This window comes from Hevea brasiliensis, unplaced genomic scaffold (assembly GCF_030052815.1).
Source record: "Hevea brasiliensis isolate MT/VB/25A 57/8 unplaced genomic scaffold, ASM3005281v1 Scaf1, whole genome shotgun sequence".
NCBI classification, from domain to species: domain Eukaryota; kingdom Viridiplantae; phylum Streptophyta; class Magnoliopsida; order Malpighiales; family Euphorbiaceae; genus Hevea; species Hevea brasiliensis.
In genome coordinates this window covers 8,246,118-8,265,913 of record NW_026614585.1, presented here as the reverse complement: position 1 = coordinate 8,265,913, position 19,796 = coordinate 8,246,118, and the positions used below count along the sequence as shown (strand labels likewise).

Below are 19,796 nucleotides of genomic sequence, written 5' to 3'. Positions count from 1 at the left end.
AGAGTAAAAATTCAAAATTTTGTATTCTGAATCGAACCGGACCGGATCGGACCGGCCTTTTTCCTTCTTCCCTTTTTCTTCCCCGCGCGCGTCGTCCCTCCCCCTTTTCTCTCTCGTTTCTCTCTCCTTCCCACCCCGTAGCGACCACACCTTGACCCCGGTAGGCCACGCCGCCTTGACCCTCGGTAGGCCGCCACCCAACGGCGGAAAAAGCGCAACGCCCCCTGCGCGCCGCTTCGACTTCCTCGGCCAAATCCGGCCGATCCGGCCACCAATTGGACCGGGTCTTGTATCCAAAATCATCTACTCGGCGAGAGCTTTCCATAGACACCAAGAACGCCGAAATCCATCGAGCGGATTGTCCGATTTTTGCTCGGGAAGATTTTAGCCCATTTCGACTTTTGGGCTAGATTTCTCGAAAACCGTGAATCCCACGAGAAAACCGAGGCCACCAGCACGCTCCATTCGTCGAGAGCTTCGCAACGACATAAATTTCAAATTTTTCCGACACCGTTTTTCGGTGGGTCCCACGGAACTTCGTAGTGTTTTTACGAGCATTTAATGAGCTTAGAAAATTCTGAAAAATTTATGTACTAACCCCCGTGTTATGGGCTTCGTGTAGGTATCCTCGATTCGCGGAAATTCGACAGTTGACCGGGTCTGCAAATTTCGGGCCAGACAGACCCGTTACTGGAAAAGTCTCCGAATTGGACCGAGGTTTTGGCTAGCCCCCCATTGTCAGACGTCCCGAGCGCGTTCCCGAAGTCGGAATCGGCAAAGGTAAACCCGAACCTTGTTTTTTCGTAATTTTCTAGTGCTTAAATAGGATTAAATATTCGTGGTAGCTTAGAAAATTATGATTCTTTTTGCAATAGCTTAGTAATATTGCTAAGGACAGCGGGGCAAAGTTTTAGAATTTTTAGAGCTGATTTGGGCAGTTTTTGCAAAAATGGTCAATTATAGGGACTAAATTGAAATTTTACATATTGTGATGGATGATTGATTTGATGGGCCCAGGAGGGGCTATGTGATGTGATTGAGTTGTGGATATATGGATTGTGAGTATAGAAGTGTATTTTGAGCCCTTTTTCAGGTTGGGTAAGTCCTAGGTATAGGGGAGACTCTGCCGGATTTTCGGCACGACTTAGAACGTATTGGTCTTTTTCTTTGTTTGTATTGAGTCAAATTTATTAAATGATTGTAATAAAATTGTCAGGTGAGCCGGGACAGCCTTCTTCCTCCGTCCAGCCGCCTCAGTGACCATCGTCAAGTCTGTGAGTAGAATATTAATTTTAATTGTAATTTCGATATTATTATATGTTCAAGCATGCCCATGCATCACTTATATGCATATATTTATGTAGTTAAACTCTAGGCACGATTTATGTTGCATTCATAACTGTTGATGTGCCATGGATGTTGTTGTGGTAATTTGGAGCAGAGTGCGTGCGTTGGCGTGCGTGTGATGTGGTGTGGACTATGGAAAGGACGGGGTAGTCACGGCTTGAGTAATTATTGGGACCCGATCCTTCGAGGGGTAGTCACGGCTTGAGTAATTCGCTGGGACCCTCGATTTGGTTATTAAGTGGAAGTCCGAGCTTGAGTAATTCGCTGGCACCAGGTTGGATTTAAGAGAGCTGTATAGGGGATCAGCTCCCATATGTTATGATTGATATTACAGGGTATGTGAGTGCTCCAAATTACCTTTTTGATGTTATGATGTGAAAATGTTGTTAATGTTGCATTTCACTCTACAGGGTGCATTAGTTCTAGATAGTTATAGAGATTATGGTTAAAATTGATATTTTACTCTCTGAGTCGAACGCTCACTCCTGTTCAATATTTTTTCAGGCTACAGGAGGATTTTATTTTAGTTAACTTGCTTTTCTCCCTCGCAGGTCAATTATTACTGTTTGTATAAACTTGTTAAATCTTAGAATTTCCGCATGTGTTAGAAATGTTATTTGATTTGGGTCTGTAAACTAAATTATTATTTTGGGACCTGTAAGCTTAATATGCTATGCATGTTTGATGGATTGGATGAGGGAGCTGAGCTCCCATTTATTTTTATGTTGATGAGTATGTGGAGGGTGGTGAGCTCCCAATTGACTATATATTGTGTTTACAGTCGGGTGAGTCGAAAACTCCCGTTGGTAAGTACATTTTATTGGCGGACTCTGTCCGTTTGTTTTATTGATATTGGGCCCAAAGGGGCCTGAGAGTTGGGTTGATGCACAGTTAGGCTTTCTAGGGGGCTCGTGGGCTTTAGGCTGGCCCAGGTCCTAGTGCCGGTCCGGCCCATAGGTTGGGTCGTGACAAATGTGGTATCAGAGCTTAGGCTCCAGATTCATAGGGAAAAATTATCTAAAGTGTTGGGGAAAAGTCTAATAGGAGTCACATGCGGAAAAATAGGGTCCATATTCGTCTTGCATTGTCGTCTTTGCCTCTAGTTTACCTTCATATATTGTGTGTAAATGTGAGTCTATAGAGTCATGCAATGTGCGATTTTGAATTTTGTAGGCTAATCTTTGTTGAATTTCGGAAAATGCGTAGAAGCGGAGAGCCGCGCTGCACGAGAACGGATGTGCCTGACGAGGTGTCGGCACAGGATGAGGCGCCTGCCCCGAGGAGGCGGGGTAGGAGGCCTAGAGCTGCTCAAGTAGAAGAGCAGCTACCCACAGTTCAGGAATAGTCTTTCATGGCACAGGGTCCCATGGACCCCATGGCAGCTACTCTAGCTGGTCTGCAGAGAACCATCGACATGATGGCGCAGTATATGGTCCACCCTCCACAAGAAGCCGGCCCACCGCACCAAGAGGGGAACCTTACAAGCAGTTATAAATTTTAAGAAGTTGGTGCACGGTACTTATGATGTGTCGACGATGCATATCGGTTTACGGATTCTCGCATGACGGCAGAATAGAATTACGATTGGTGATAGAAGATTGATAGAGTGTGTGCAGCATGTAATGGGGCCTATGACTAGAAAAAGGATGAATGACTAAGAGTTAACCCGGATGGAGGGATTGACATGGGCTCAGTTTGTGGAACTTTTTATCAATCGGTTTGTGCCAGAAAGCTTCAGAGATCAGAAGCAGTGGGCCTTTGAGGCCTTAAGACAGAATGGCAGGTCTGTAGATGAATATGCTACAGAATTTCTAGAATTGAGCAGATATGCCCCTACAGCAGTAGCTACAGAAACTATGAAGGTGAAGAGGTTCCTAAAGGGGCTTGACAGGAGGTATGCAAACCTGGCCATGATGTTTGATCAGTCTTTTGATGTGGTGGTTGATCGAGCCAGACAGATTGAGATTAGCTATGCTGTGGATGACAGTGGGAGAGCAAAGAAAAACAAAGCAGAGGGTTCCTCAGGTGTCCCTTCCATGGGTACTCCGGACAGTGGTGGCCAGGGTAATTACAGAGGAAAGGGTAGGAGCAAGAGAAGTGGTTTTAGACATAGACCACGAGGATTCAGACCAGTGCGGATCGGCGGTGGTCACGATTCGAATCTGGCGATTGGTGCAGTTCAGATCCTCCTTTGCACCTTGTGCACAGTGTGGAAGAGGACATTCAAGACCTTGTTTGATGGGATCAGGAGTATGCTTCAGGTGTGGCCAACCAGGTCACTTTGCTAGGGAATGCCCCATGTTCAGCGAGCCACAGATGGGGTCACAGGGTTCTGTTGCAAATGTTCCTCGCCAGTTGTATCCGGGTACTTCCAACATGGCGGCGATCGATTCGATGTAACAGGCCGAGGACAAGGGGGACGTGGATTTGGAGGCAGATCAGGAGGTAGAAGTCAGTATCAGGGTTCTGCCACTCAGGGTAGGGGTCAAGCTCGAGTTTTCACCCTGACCCACCAGGATGCTCAAGCTTCAAATGCAGTTGTGGCAGGTATTCTTCCGTGCATTCTTATGAGGCTTGTGTTTTGATAGATCCGGGTGCTACGCACTCATTTGTCTCCCCTGTGTTTGCCATGAGGTTGGGTAGAAACCCTACAACCTTAGAATGCCCTTTGTCGGTAGCTACCCCACTTAGTGACAACATAGATGTAGATATGGTTTTTCCGGGTAGCCTAGTAGTAGTGGATGGAAAGATCCTCCCAGCAGACTTGGTTCCTCTACCAGTAATGGATTTCGATGTAATCTTGGGGATGGATTGGTTGGCAACTCACTATGCCACTTTAGACTGCAGGAACAAAAAGGTGTATTTCCACATACCTGGTGTGGAAGAGTTTAGCTTTGATGGTGACAGGAGCGTGGCTCCATATAATTTGGTGTCAGCAATTAGTGCTAGAAAAATGTTGAGGCGTGGATGCCAAGGGTATTTGGCATTGGTGAGAGATACATCTGTAGAAGGTGTTAGCATGGGAAATGTTCCTGTTGTCAGAGAATTTATGGATGTCTTCCCAGAGGAGCTTCCAGGGTTGCCACCAGGAAGGGAAATAGAGTTTTGTATTGATGTTGTGCCGGGTACAAACCCCATATCCATGCCACCTTACAGGATGGCACCAGCAGAATTGAAAGAGCTGAAGGAGCAACTACAGGAGCTTTTGGACAAGGGTTTCATACGTCCGAGCACTTCACCCTGGGGTGCTCCTGTTCTATTTGTGAGAAAGAAGGATGGGTCATTGAGGTTGTGCATTGACTACAGGCGGTGAACAAGGTGATGATGAAGAACAAGTATCCACTTCCTCGGATCGATGATCTGTTTGATCAGCTCCAAGGAGCTAGATTCTTTTCCAAGATAGACCTGCGATCAGGCTACCATCAGTTGAGAATCAGGAATGAGGACGTGTCCAAAACGGCTTTCAGGACAAGATATGGTCATTATGAGTTCTTGGTGATGTCTTTTGGACTCACTAATGCACCAACAGCCTTCATGGACTTGATGAACAGGGTGTTCAAGCCATTTTTGGACCGTTTTGTCATCGTATTCATAGATGACATTCTGGTATACTCTCGGACCGAGGAAGAACACGTGTGGCACTTGAGGATGGTGTTGCAGACGTTGAGGGAGCACCAGCTATATGCCAAATTTTCAAAATGTGAATTTTGGCTAGAAAGCATCTCATTCTTGGGACACGTGGTTTCTAGTGACGGCATTCAAGTGGATCCCAAGAAAATTGAAGCTGTAACTGATTGGCTTAGGCCTACAACAGTCACTGAGGTGCGAAGTTTTCTGGGTTTAGCTGGCTACTATAGGCGTTTTGTACAAGATTTCTCCAGGATAGCGGCTCCCCTAACTAAGTTGACCAGGAAGAATGTTCCATTCATTTGGACAGATGACTGTGAGGTGAGTTTCCAGAAGCTTAAGGAGTGTCTAACCACTGCCCCTGTGTTGACACTACCTGTGAGTGGTGAAGGATACACCGTGTATTGTGACGCCTCCAGAGTTGGCCTAGGGTGTGTTTTGATGCAGAATGGAAAAGTAGTGGCTTATGATTCTAGGCAGTTTAAGAGGCATGAGCAGAACTACCCCACCCATGATTTGGAAATGGCGGCTGTAGTCTTTGCACTTAAAATCTGGAGACACTACCTGTATGGTGAAGTGTGCGAGATATACACCGACCACAAAAGTTTGAAGTACATCTTCCAGCAGAGGGATTTAAACTTGAGACAGAGGAGATGGATGGAGCTTCTGAAAGACTATGATTGCACCATCGGTACCACCACGGAAAGGCCAATGTTGTGGCAGATGCCTTGAGCAGAAAATCTTCTGGCAATTTGGCGCACATTTCAGTAGAGAAGAGACCATTGAGACAGGAGGTACAGGAGTTGATGGATCAAGGTTTAATCCTAGATCTTTCAGATGAGGGTATTGTTGGCTCACTTTTGGTGAGGCCAGACTTGAGGGACAGAGTTAGAGTTTCCCAGCACAGAGACCAACAATTGATGAAGATCATAGAAAGAGTACAGCAAGGTGAAGGTGGTGAGTTTGGATTTGCCAATGATGGCGCCCTAGTACAAGGTTCTAGGATATGTGTGCCCGATGTAGACAACCTCAGGAATGAAATCATGCGAGAGGCACACTACACACCGTGCTGGTGTCACCTGAGTTCCACCAAGATGTACCATGATGTGAAAGATAGCTACTGGTGGAATGGCATGAAGAGAGACATAGCAGACTTTGTGTCCAAGTGCTTGACTTGTCAGAAGGTGAAGTTTGAACACCAGAGACCATCAGGGAAGCTGCAAGAGCTCCCTATCCCAGAATGGAAGTGGGAAATGATTACTATAGATTTTGTGACTGGGTTGCCTCGTACCACGCGAGGATATGATTCGATATGGGTAATTGTAGACCGCTTAACCAAATCAGCTCACTTCTTACCTGTAAAGACTACATACTCTGTGGCACAGTATGCCCGGCTCTACATTCGAGAAATAGTCAGATTGCATGGAGTTCCAGCTTCCATAATATCCGGAGAGGGCCCCGATTCACTTCTCGGTTTTGGAGAAAGTTGCAGAGGCACTTGGCACACAGATTGAACTTCGATGCGGCTTTCCACCCTCGACAGACGGACGATTGAAAGGACAATCCAAACACTGGAAGACATGCTTCGCATGAGTGTCTTGGATTTTGGAGGTCAATGGGATGAGCAGCTAGCTTTGGTGGAGTTTGCCTACAACAACAGTTACCACTCCAGCATAGGGATGGCACCCTATGAGGCATTATATGGAAGAAAGTGTAGGTCTCCTCTGTGTTGGACAGAAATGGGGGAAGCGAAGGTGCATGATGTAGACCTGGTGCAGTACACTTCAGAGATGGTTCCTTAATCGAGGAATGATCAAAACAACTTTCAATAGGCAGAAGAGTTATGCAGACCCCAGACGAAGGGATGTGGAGTTTGCAGTGGGCGACTATGTATTTCTGAAGGTTTCTCCAATGAAGGGAGTCATGAGATTTGGAAAGAAGGGCAAGTTGGCACCTCGGTATATTGGACCTTTTGAGGTTACTGATAGAGTTGGGGCAGTTGCCTACCGGTTGGAGCTACCACCCAACCTTTCTCACGTTCATCCCGTGTTTCACATCTCCATGCTCAGGAAATACATTCCAGATCCTTCTCATGTACTGCAGCCGGATGTGATAGAGCTAAAAGAGAACTTGACATTTGAGGAGCAGCCTGTAGCCATAGTGGACTACCAAGTGAGACAGCTGAGATCAAAGCAGATCCTTATGGTTAAGGTTTTGTGGAGGAGTCAGTCAGTGGAAGAGTGCACCTGGGAGTCAGAGCGGGACATGCGTAGCAAGTACCCTTACTTGTTCAATGTGTAATCATGTGCTTTATTCTGCCTTGTGTAAAATTCGAGGACGAATTTTCTGTAAGGGGGGAAGAATGTAACACCCCAAAATTTTAAATTTTATGAGCATTTTTGGTATTTTAATTTTATTTAAATTTTAGGAATTTTTTTGAGATTTTTTGGATTTTAAAAATCGGGTTCGATTTTTCGAAAATATAAACTTTAATGATTTTTAAAAATTTATTTAAAGACCACGTGGCAAAACTAAAAATATATTTGGAGTCTACGTATTTTTCTGAGTTTTCTGAAATTTTTTTCGGAATTTTTGGACCTCGTTTTCGGTCCCGAGGCAGAGTAAAAATTCAAAATTTTGTATTCTGAATCGAACAGGCCGAATCGAACCGGACCGGATCGGACCGGTCGAATCGGACCGGCCTTTTTCCTTCTTCCCTTTTTGTTCCCCGCGCGCGTCTTCCCTCTCCCTTTTCTCTCTCGTTTCTCTCTCCTCCCCACCCCGGCCACCACCACTGCCTTGACCCCGTAGGCCGTGTGTCGCCCACCCTCGGTAGGCCATTTGCCCAAACGGTGGAAAACGCAGCGCGCTCCCTGTGGCGCCGCTTCGACTTCCCCGACTAAATCCGGCCGATCCGGCCACCAATTGGATCGGGTCTTGTGTCCAAAATCATCTACTCGGCGAGAGCTTTCCATAGACACCAAGAACGCCGAAATCCATCGAGCGGATTGTCCGATTTTTGCTCGGGAAGATTTTAGCCAATTTCGACTTTTGGGCTAGATTTCTCGAAAACCGTGAATCCCACGAGAAAACCGAGGCCACCAGCACGCTCCATTCGTCGGGAGCTTCGCAACGACATAAATTTCGAATTTTTCCGACACCGTTTTTCGGTGGGTCCCACGGAACTTCGCAATATTTTTACGAGCATTTAATGAGCTTAGAAAATTCTGAAAAATTTATGTACTAACCCCCGTGTTATGGGCTTCGTGTAGGTATCCTCGATTCGCGGAAATTCGATTGACTGAGTTTGCAAATTTGGGCGAACGGACCGTTCTTGGAAAAGTCTCGAATTGGACCGAGGTTTTGGCTAGCCCCCCATTGTCAGACGTCCCGAGCGCGTTCCCGAAGTCGGAATCGGCAAAGGTAAACCCGAACCTTGTTTTTTCGTAATTTTCTAGTGCTTAAATAGGATTAAAAATCCGTAAAATATTCGTGGTAGCTTAGAAAATTATGATTCTTTTTGCAATAGCTTAGTAATATTGCTAAGGACATGAGGCAAAGTTTTAGAATTTTTAGAGCTGATTTGGGCAGTTTTTGCAAAAATGGTCAATTATAGGGACTAAATTGAAATTTTACATATTGTGATGGATGATTGATTTGATGGGCCCAGGAGGGGCTGTGTGATGTGATTGAGTTGTGGATATATGGATTGTGAGTATAGAAGTGTATTTTGAGCCCTTTTTCAGGTTGGGTAGGTCCTAGGTATAGGGGAGACTCTGCCGGATTTTCGGCACGACTTAGGACGTATTGGTCTTTTTCTTTGTTTGTATTGAGTCAAATTTATTAAATGATTGTAATAAAATTGTCAGGTGAACCGGGACAGCCTTTTTCCTCCGCCCAGCCGCCTCAGTGACCATCGTCAAGTCTGTGAGTAGAATATTAATTTTAATTGTAATTTCGATATTATTATATGTTCAAGCATGCCCATGCATCACTTATATGCATATATTTATGTAGTTAAACTCTAGGCACGATTTATATTGCATTCATAACTGTTGATGTGCCATGGATGTTGTTGTGGTAATTTGGAGCAGAGTGCGTGCGTTGGCGTGCGTGTGATGTGGTGTGGACTATGGAAAGGACGGGGTAGTCACGGCTTGAGTAATTCGCTGGGACCCGATCCTTCGAGGGGTAGTCACGGCTTGAGTAATTCGCTGGGACCCTCGATTTGGTTATTAAGTGGAAGTCCGAGCTTGAGTAATTCGCTGGCACCAGGTTGGATTTAAGAGAGCTGTATAGGGGATCAGCTCCCATATGTTATGATTGATATTACAGGGTATGTGAGTGCTCCAAATTACCTTTTTGATGTTATGATGTGAAAATGTTGTTAATGTTGCATTTCACTCTACAGGGTGCATTAGTTCTAGATAGTTATAGAGATTATGGTTAAAATTGATATTTTACTCTCTGAGTCGAACGCTCACTCCTGTTCAATATTTTTTCAGGCTACAGGAGGATTTTATTTTGGTTAACCTGTTTTTCTCCCTCGCAGGTCAATTATTACTGTTTGTATAAACTTGTTAAATCTTAGAATTTCCGCATGTGTTAGAAATGTTACTTGATTTGGGTCTGTAAACTAAATTATTATTTTGGGACCTGTAAGCTTAATATGCTATGCATGTTTGATGGATTGGATGAGGGAGCTGAGCTCCCATTTATTTTTATGTTGATGAGTATGTGGAGGGTGAGCTGAGCTCCCCAATTGATTATATATTGTGTTTACAGGTCGGGTGAGTCGAAAACTCCCCGTTGGTAAGTCCATTTTATGGCCGGACTCTGTCCGTTTGTTTTCTTGATATTGGGCCCAAATGGGCCTTAGAGTTGGGTTAATGAATAGTTAGGCTTACTACGGGCCTCGGGGGCTTTAGGCTGGCCCAGGTCCTAGTGCCGGTCCGGCCCATAGGTTGGGTCGTGACAAGTTGAGCAAAGCTTGTCTTACACATGTATTGTGGATTTTTTTTTTTAATTTTCTCATGCAATAAACTCTTTCTCTCTCTTCTAGTTATTTCTATGCTCCCTCTAGGCAAAAACTATGTCGTTTTTATTGAGTTCACCCCACTTTTCTTTTATCTTCTCCTTCTAATTTTCTGGAGAAACAAACAAAAGCTTGAAGGCCCATTCCTTATTCTTTCCACTCTTTTCCATCTCTTATTCTTTCCACTCTCTCCTTTTTCAACGACCATCTGTTCCAACTTGTGCACAAATTTTAAAAGCCATTGAACCAGAAAATGCCACGCCATTATTTGGACTCTCTATCACCTTCAAGTTAAGAGGATTTGGAAGAAGCCACAAGGCTGCGTTTCCTTACTTCTACTAACAACGACATCTCCATCCACATCATTAGGCTTAAAAGCAGGAGTTGAGACAAGCGACTCGTAGAACAACATCACAGGAACTTGTTCTTGTCTGCGAGCTCATGGATAGTGAAATTTACAGTTGCAGGTGATGCAGAGAGCTCCAACGTCAACCTTTTAGGTTACATGGGCCGATGCTTGCTCACACATCTCACAAACTCCAGCGATTATACAGTACAGCTGTGATTTCATGTCACCGCTTCTATGAAATGATAAATTAATTATAAAATAATAATTAAATATAAAATGATAGTTATCATTTAAAAAAAATTATTTTTAACACATAAATTAAATTAAATTTTATATAATTCATTATAATTTAATTATTATTTCATAATTAATTTATCATTTAATGTAAATCATCCTGTATGAAATTACTATTGTATAATATAATTTTTCAATAAACCCACACATGCACGTGTCGCGGGGCAGGCTTGTTGCCGACGTGGACCTTAGAGTCACAGTTGACATAGACAAAACGCTGAATCATAATGGCAAAAGAGAGTTGCCATTGCTGACCTGCTGGCATCATAGATTTTGGACGCCATTGCAAGTATATGTAGATGAAAATATAAATAATGTATTTATTTTTTATTTTTATTTTTCAATGTCAGTATTTTTAAAACTTTCACTCTCTTCTTTGTGCGTTCTCTCATGCTTACTGCTGACTTAGGATTGCAGGGTTTACTTAATTCCAATTTTTCAAAGAGGAGGTTTGAGATGAGATAGTTTGAAAGTTCGAGTGCCACGGGATTTTTCCTGTAAAATTCAAGGGTGAACTTATGTGTATGGCCTTAAATATCATTACTCCAATTGCATAATTTAGCTAAAATAAATTTTTTCATGTAAAAATATTGTTGAGATAAATTAGTTAAAATATTATAAAATTAGTAACATCCTCATTCCCCTTCCTATAAATGTTGATGGCATTGTAGGCGTAATAAATAAAAAAAGCTAGGAACTTGAAAGAAATGCTAGCATCTTAGGCATTATAATGATGCTAATAACTCAAGAGCTAGTCATACACATATGTAGAGCTACCTTAAAGAGCGACTATCTGATATACACCCAAAAACTATGTTCATATCAAGCACTATCCCAAAGACAGTATAAACATAAACTATGTTGAAAATAAATCACATGTCATTAAGGTGCTATCAATTTAATACATATATAGAGTGTATTTAACCATTTATATTCAGTTATATTCTAAATCTCATTTTTATTTAATTATAAAACACATAACTATCATTTTCCATTACTATTTGCATAAAGAAAAATAACATACATAATACACATATAATAAAAAAAATATCTATCTTATATATTTATCTACTCATCTGTATTATATGCAAAGTGAAACCCAGACGATTGGAGTATGCCTAGGTCTACCGCTGAAGTTAGATACTCTTATAGAGCTTTTTTTGAAAATATATTTTTATTTATAAACCAGGAAAAACTTAACGCGATAGATCAATCTAACATAGGTCGATAGACCTTCCCCTTAAACCCATCCTAGGATCCGAAGTGTTGGATGAAAAGACCTAGTACTGAATAACCTCAGAATACAAAAGATCGGTTAAAAACCCAGAGGCTCTAAATATATAGTAGGACTAGCATGAGATAAAGCTACCCTAGCAAGAGAATAAGCAACCTTATTCGCTCGTCACTTCACCCATGAAAGGGACAACTGACCAAACTCAAACATATCCACATCATGGAAACAAAATGAATCATAAACCATTTTACAATCAGTCTCAATAATGACATGATGAGGATAGTATGAAAGAAGCCACCTCAATGTCTCATGTAAAGCCAACGCTTTTGCAACATGTGGCTCAAAGACACCATCCTGAAAAGACGAAAAAGCAGCCTTAAACTGAGCCTGCTCATCCCAAACTATGCTTCCCACTAATATCTTATTTTCACTCTAAACAAGCCTGCATCTAGATTGCACTTGAGCAGGCCTGAGGGCAGTGGTTTCCAAATCTCAATGCTTGTACAAGGACAAACATGATTAGAAGCCACTTGCAAAGTTAATTGCTGAGCATTTTCCCAATTCTTCAACATGTTTCCTACTAAGTAATTCACATCTGAAGAAGTATAATTATGCTCTTGCCAAACAGATAATTGCGTTTAGACCAAAGTGCCCAAAACAGCATGAAACTTCGAGCAATTAGAGCAACATCACCCGGCTGTAATGTATCCAATGCAAAGGAAACATACGAAAGACTAGCTGAGTTTACACCTTGACCCGCCCAACAATCCAAAGCAATTGGACAATGCAGCAAAGCATGGTCAGCATCCTCTGGGTCAGAACAAGAAGGACATATAATAGATAAATCTACACCCTACATATAATAGATAAATCTAGGCAAGACATTATGCAAAGCTCTCCAAATAAAATTCTTAATTTTTGGAGGAACTTTTGCTTTCCATAACTTCTTCCATTCAAAATTCAACAAAGTAGAAGGCAAAAAACGATTACTGCCCATCAGTAAATGATAAGCAGATTTCACTATGTAAATACCCTTCTTAGACCAGTGCTAAATTTTTTTATCAGCATGAGGCAATAAAGTGATTGGAATTTTCATTATTTCCTCAAATTCGAAGGAATAAAAATACCTTACAAAGCCTGAAAATCCCAACGCCGCTTATCAACTTTAATTAAATCTTAGATTGTAAGCTCCTCAAGACCATTCACCATAGGAGTATCTAAACGAAAATTATGTCCTCTAGGCAGCCATGGATCGCTCCACACATTAACACTTCTCCCATCGCCCACCCTCCATCTAATTCCTCTCTTTAACACATCCTGAGCATGTAGTAGACTCTTCCAAACAAAACTGGGATTAAATCCCTCTTGAGCATGTAAAAAATCATCGCTCGAAAAATATTTAGCTTTAAGGATCCTTCCTAGAAGAGTACTTGGATTGACAATAAATTGCCAACTCTGCTTACCCTACATGGCCAAATTAAAGAAATTAAGATTTCTGAAACCCATCCCTCCCTCACTTTTCTTATGGCACATGCGAACCCATGACATCCAATGAATACCTCTCTCACCATTAGCTTTAGTAACCCACTAAAAGGAGTTCATCATATGCTCAAGCTCGTCACAAGTAGAAACAGGTATATAAAAAACACTCATGTAATAGAAAGGAATAGCCTGGGCAATTGATTTTAAAAAAATCTCCTTACCCACCCTAGATAAAAATTTCCCTTTCCAACCAGCCACTCTCTTCCATAAACACTCTTTTAAAAATGAAAAAACCTATCTTTTATTCTTCCCTTTCAAAGATGGTAACCCCAAATAATGACCATGATCAATTGGGCTTGAAACATTCAAAATAAAACAAACATCATTTCAATTTTGAGTAGAAGTATTGGCACTAAAGAAAATACATGACTTCTGAAAGTTGATAGCTTGACCAGAAGCGTGCTCATATAGTGTTAAAATATTTCGCACATTAGAAGCCTCCACAGACAACACTTTAAAGAAGAAAAACCTATCATCTGCAAAGAACAAATGTGACGCCCTTGGACTATTTCTTGAAACTCGGCTACCATGAACATCTCCTCTACGCTCAGCTCTATCAAATAATGTAGAAAGTCCCCTGGCATATAAAATAAACAAATACAGAGACAATGGATCTCTTTACTGTAAGCCATATTAAGGAACTATAGGCCCAATGTTATTTTTGTGGCTTGAATTTTGGATATATTTTTGATGGACCCGAATTGTGACCTGACCTGAAAGCTTCGCGTTATGACCCAATTGGGATAAAAAGTGAGATCTATGGTGGTAGCGGAGGGCATGGACTGATAGGCCCGTGAAGGAGTGGAAGTGTGATTATTGGGCAATAGAACCTTAACTTTCAAAAATTATTTCTAAGGTTTCATGCACCATACCAAGTTTCTTATGAACTTAATCGATTTTCAATGCCCAATTGCATACCAAAACATATTTTAGTATGCATTAAAATTTCATTTGCCATTAAAGATTATGAATTAATATTGAATTCAATTAAACCCTAACTAAAAGATGAATTTTTAGGTACTAACCTCATGATGCACAATTGATGCAATCTTAGGATGTTCTTAGGATCCCAAATGTTGTCCCTCTAGTTTGTCCACCACAAGCACACACCAAAGTAGCAATGGCAGCCCCTAGATTGGCTTCTCAAGCCTTGTCAACCAATTTTTAGATGGGGTTTATGCTTTGTGAAGGTTGTATGAATGTATTGAGTGTTAGAAACACTTTCTAAAAATTTAATTCAAGAGGAAATCTAAGTTTTTCCCTTTGAATCAATTGAAAAATTGAAGAGGAGAAGAACACATCATGTTGCCGTCCAACATTAGAGAGAAAAGAGAGAGTAGCTTATTTTTCTTTATAAATTTTCTTTATATACTTAGGTCAAACCCTAACTCCCTTGCCACATATCATCACAAGATCCCATCTTATTATTATTTGATTTAATCCTATGAAGCTAAGTGTCAAGCTCCATTTAAATCATGACATGTGATCTTCCATCATATGAAGACAAGTGGCAAGATCATATGGTGCCATGTGTCACCATCTCATGGTGCCACATGTCACCATGTGAAAAAATCAATTTGCCCATACATTTTAATTTGAGTTCTCAACCCAAAATTATAATTTCTCCTCTTTAAATCAATTTATATCAAATATAAATTAATTAATTAATTAATCTCCATTAATTAATTTCTCATAATTAAATTCATATTTAATCAAATTAAATACAAATTTAATTTCTACTATACATCTAATAACTTAGATTTAGTTTCAAGTCATGCTAGGGACTTTGCAATCTTATTGCAAATCAAACCTCTTTAATTGACTAATTAATTAATTAAACTCTTTAATTAATCAACTAAATCACATTTTAAATGGTGATTAGCTTGTGTAGATGTGTGACTTACTAGGCTTATTACTTATTGGCAATGAGAAATGATATTAACTCTTAATATCATTAGAACTCTTTCTTACCGTAAATGATTTCTCTAAATCATTTCAGGCATCTCATAGACCATGGTTGACACCTAGCATAGTATGTCATGGCCACCTAATCAGTAATAAGGAATACCTTAAAGGAACCTTTAATCATATGTTACCATGCACTAAAATCTCTCCATTACAAAATATCAATTCGTGCTGGAGTCATGGTTAATGTCAAACCCCATTTGCTATGAACACTACGTTCTCTTTTAATTCCAGTTCTTGATTAATTAGATTTTCTTGTCAAAAACTCTTTTCTGACTAAATCTGTCTGTCCTGACTAGGAACTTGAAACATCAAGAACAATTAAATGAATATAAGATTTTATCCCTATTTACTTAGGGTAACGGATTCCATCTTGATCAACACCTATCTCCATATATAACTAGTAAGAGCCAACACATGCCCATATACCCATACACAGTGCAAGTATGAAAGCAGTATTAAATTCAAACCACCTATATATAAGATAACTGTGTTATCTAAGATCTAAAATTTATATGCACTGATATGATATATGACAATGCATTGACAAGAGTAAACTCCATGTGTTTGTCATAAGCGTCACTAGTTCAGCCTACTTATCATGTGTAAGTACCTATCATGTTTGTTATGTGGCATGAGACTCACCACTCCATCTTATTTATATCTCATATAAATACCTTGGGAACAAACATAATTATAATCTTTCTAGATAAGTCATGTCCTTTGTGAAGTATCCTCGATTGTGAACCAATTTATGATACTTTGTGTTAGAAATACTATCACTCATATTCTTGACAACTTAAGAATAGAATTTCTAACAAAATATCAATGGACCTTTTCTATTACACATAAACATATCATGTAAACGGAAAAATGAAATTGCCTTTTATTAATAAGATATGTACAAGATACATACAAAATGATATGCTCTAGGGTATATTACTAACAATCTTCAACTTGCACTAGAGCCATTCATTATAATATCTTATACCCGTCTTCTCAAGATGTCGGTCTAATTGAGTTTGTGACATAGGCATTGTGAATGGATCAGTTGGATTTTCGGCTGATGCTATTTTCTGCATAGCTACATCGCCTCGTCCAACTATCTCTCTGATAATGTGGTAGCGCTTTCTGTTTGGAACTCTTCCAACTGACTGCTCCTCCATTATAAATGAACACAAACCTAGAGGTAGACTTTCTATCATCGATATCTGATTGAAAATCAGAATCAGTATAACCATCCAATTGCAAGTCACCACCTCCATAAATCAAGAATAAATCCTTAGTTTTTCTCAAGTACTTAAGAATATTCTTAACAGCTATCCAATGTTCCAAACCTGGATTGGATTGAAACCTGCTAGTCAAACTAATAGCATATGCGATATCCGGCCTAGTACACAACATTGCATAAATTAAATAGTCGAAGCATATGGAATCCTGGTCATTTTATCTCTTTCTTTTAGTGTCTTTGGAGACATCTTTTTAGAAAGGTGGATACCATGTCTTACTGGTAACAATCCTCTCTTGGAATCAAGCATGTTAAACCTCTTTAACACCCTCTCTAAGTATAGACTTTGGGATAAACCAATTATTCTTTTCGCTCTATCTCTATAGATGTGAATTCCAAGAATATAGGTTGTCTCCCCTAAGTCTTTAATGGAGAATGTATTTGGCAATCATACCTTGACAGTGGTCAACATACCTATGTCATTACCTATCAATAAAATGTCATCTACATATAAACAAGGAAAGTGACAGCACTCTCACTAACCTTCTTATATACACATGGCTCATCTATATTTTTTATAAAAACAAATGATTTAATGACTTCATCAAAATGGATGTTCCAACTCCTCGAAGCTTGTTTCAACCCATAAATGGATCATTTTAGCTTGTATACTTTAGAAACATCTTGGGATTCAAAACCCCTAGGTTGTTCCATGAAAATGTTTTCATCAATGTTTCCATTGAGAAAAGCTATTTTGACATCTATTTGCCAAATCTCATAATCATAGTATGCAAAAATTGCTAATAAAATCCTAATTGATTTAAGCATGGCAACAGGCGAGAAAGTCTCCTCATAATCGATTCCTTGCCTTTGGCGAAACCCTTTTGCAACTAGCCTTGCTTTATAGGTCTCTACCTTTCCATCAGAACCAATTTTCTTCTTGAAAACCCACTTATTCCCTATAAGTATAATACCTTCAGGTGGGTTAACAGGTCCCAAACTTGGTTCTTATGCATGGAATCAATTTTGGATTTCATAGCTTTAATCCATTGTCTATATCTAATATAGCTTCTTCATAGGTAAGAGGATCATCTCCATGATCTATTTCTTCATGAGTAAACAACTCTTGTTCATCTTGATGAAGAAAATCATATCTCTCTGGTGGGTGAGAAATCCTGGTCGATCTACGAGGAATTACTGTAGATGTTTCATCAATAGGTATAGGTTGACTAGATGAATCTATATCCATTTGTTCTATTGGTTGGTCAGAATTCTCCAATTCTAACTCTATTTACCTTCCTTTGCCACATTCTTGAATAAACTATTGTTCAAGAAATATGGCATCTCTGCTTACCACAACCTTTTGTGATGTAAGCAAATAAAATAATATCCAAAACTTTCTTTTGGATATCCAACAAATCGACCTTTTTCTGATCTGGTTTCCAATTTATCACTGCTCAGCTTTTTAATATAAGCTGGACAACCCCAAATCTTAGCATGCTTAAGACTTGGTTTTCTTCCATGCCATATCTCATAAGGTGTGAAAGAAACTGATTTTGATGGAATCCTATTCAGAATATGCAAAGCTGATTCTAATGCAAATCCCCAAAAGGAGATTGGCATATTAGTATAGCTCATCATACTGTGTACCATATCTAATAGGGTACGATTTCTCCTTTCAGATACACCATTCAGTTGTGGCGCTCCTGGAGGAGTCAGTTGGGAGACAATGCCATGCTCTTTCAAGTATTCATCAAATTCAGTACTTAATGATTCACCTCTACGATTTGATCGAAGAATTTTAATACTTTTTCCTATTTGATTTTCTACTTCACATTTAAATTCTTTGAAATTTTTAAAGGATTCATATTTGTATTTCATCAAATACAAATACCCAAACCTTGATTTATCATCAGTAAAGGTAATAAAGTAATGAAAATTGCCTCTAGCCATTTCCTTAAATGGACCACATACATCACTATATATCAATTCTAAAATATTTTCAGCTCTTAACCCTTGTCTAACAAAAGGTGATCAAGTCATTTTGCCTTGAAGGCAGGATTCACAAGTTGGAGTAGGTTCAGAACCCAATGAGGATAAAATCCTCATTTTCTCTAGCTTTGCAATCCTATCTTCTGCAATATAACCTAATCTTAAGTGCTAAATATAATTTGAACTTGAGTTGATTTTCATCATGGCATTACATTCATTTAGATTGCTTGTATTAGATTTGTATTTAACATTATTATCTAAATAATAAATTCCATCATGCATATAACCCGAGCCAACATATTTATTTCCAAAATAAATATTGCAAATATCATTTGTGAACTGAAATTCATAACCATTTTTAGAGAAACTAGATACAGAAATGATGTTCTTAAAAGCATTAGATATATGCAAAACATTATTTAAATACAAAACATGTCCACACATGTATAAAGATTTAGATCCTATGGCTAAAGCTTCAACAGTTGAGCCATTGCCAACCCGGAGTCTAATATCTCGTGACTGCAAGCTGCTATTGTTTGCTAGTTCCTGCATATCATCAGTAATGTGAGAACTAGCACCAGTATCTAAAACCTAAGCTATAAATGAACTATGAGTATCATCAGAATATAAATAACAAGACACAAACATATCTTCTGAAGGTCTATCCTTCTTGTCCTTTAGAGAAGCAAGATACTCTGGGTAGTTTCTTTTCTAGTGCCCATCCTTCTGGTAGTGGAAACACTTTCCCTTGCCTTTGTCAGCTTCAGTCTTGCCCTTTTGTTTGGCTATCTTCTTGGAAGGTCCAGGAATTTGAGGTTTCTTATTCTTATTGCCCTTCTTTTTTTTGAACTTTCCAACAGAAGAAGAAGATGCAATCAAAGCCACCTCTTTTCCTTTATTGCCCGACATATTCTTTTGGGCAATAACCAGCATGTTAAGCAATGCAGCCAAAGTACACTCTTGCTTTATCATATGAAAATTTGTCACAAAATTCCCAAATGACTCAGGCAGGGACTGAAGGATTAGATCCATTTGCAGTTGGAAATCCATGTGAAAATCAAGATGTTCCAGCTGCTCAATAAGCCGAATCATCTTGTGGACATGATCTCCTACATTCTATCCCTCAGATATCCTCATGCGGAATAGCTGTCTAGATATCTCATACCTAGCATTCCTGCTGTGC

General features: G+C 39.9%; 1 long non-coding RNA gene across 1 annotated transcript; it reads left to right on the top strand.

Moving 5' to 3' along the window:
- The first annotated feature begins 281 nt into the window (after window positions 1-281).
- LOC131176326 (uncharacterized) lies at window positions 282-1,505 on the top strand. The gene is made up of 3 exons (XR_009146436.1): window positions 282-520; window positions 623-780; window positions 1,217-1,505. It is a non-coding gene; the product is annotated as an uncharacterized LOC131176326 (long non-coding RNA).
- The last annotated feature ends 18,291 nt before the right edge of the window (window positions 1,506-19,796 follow it).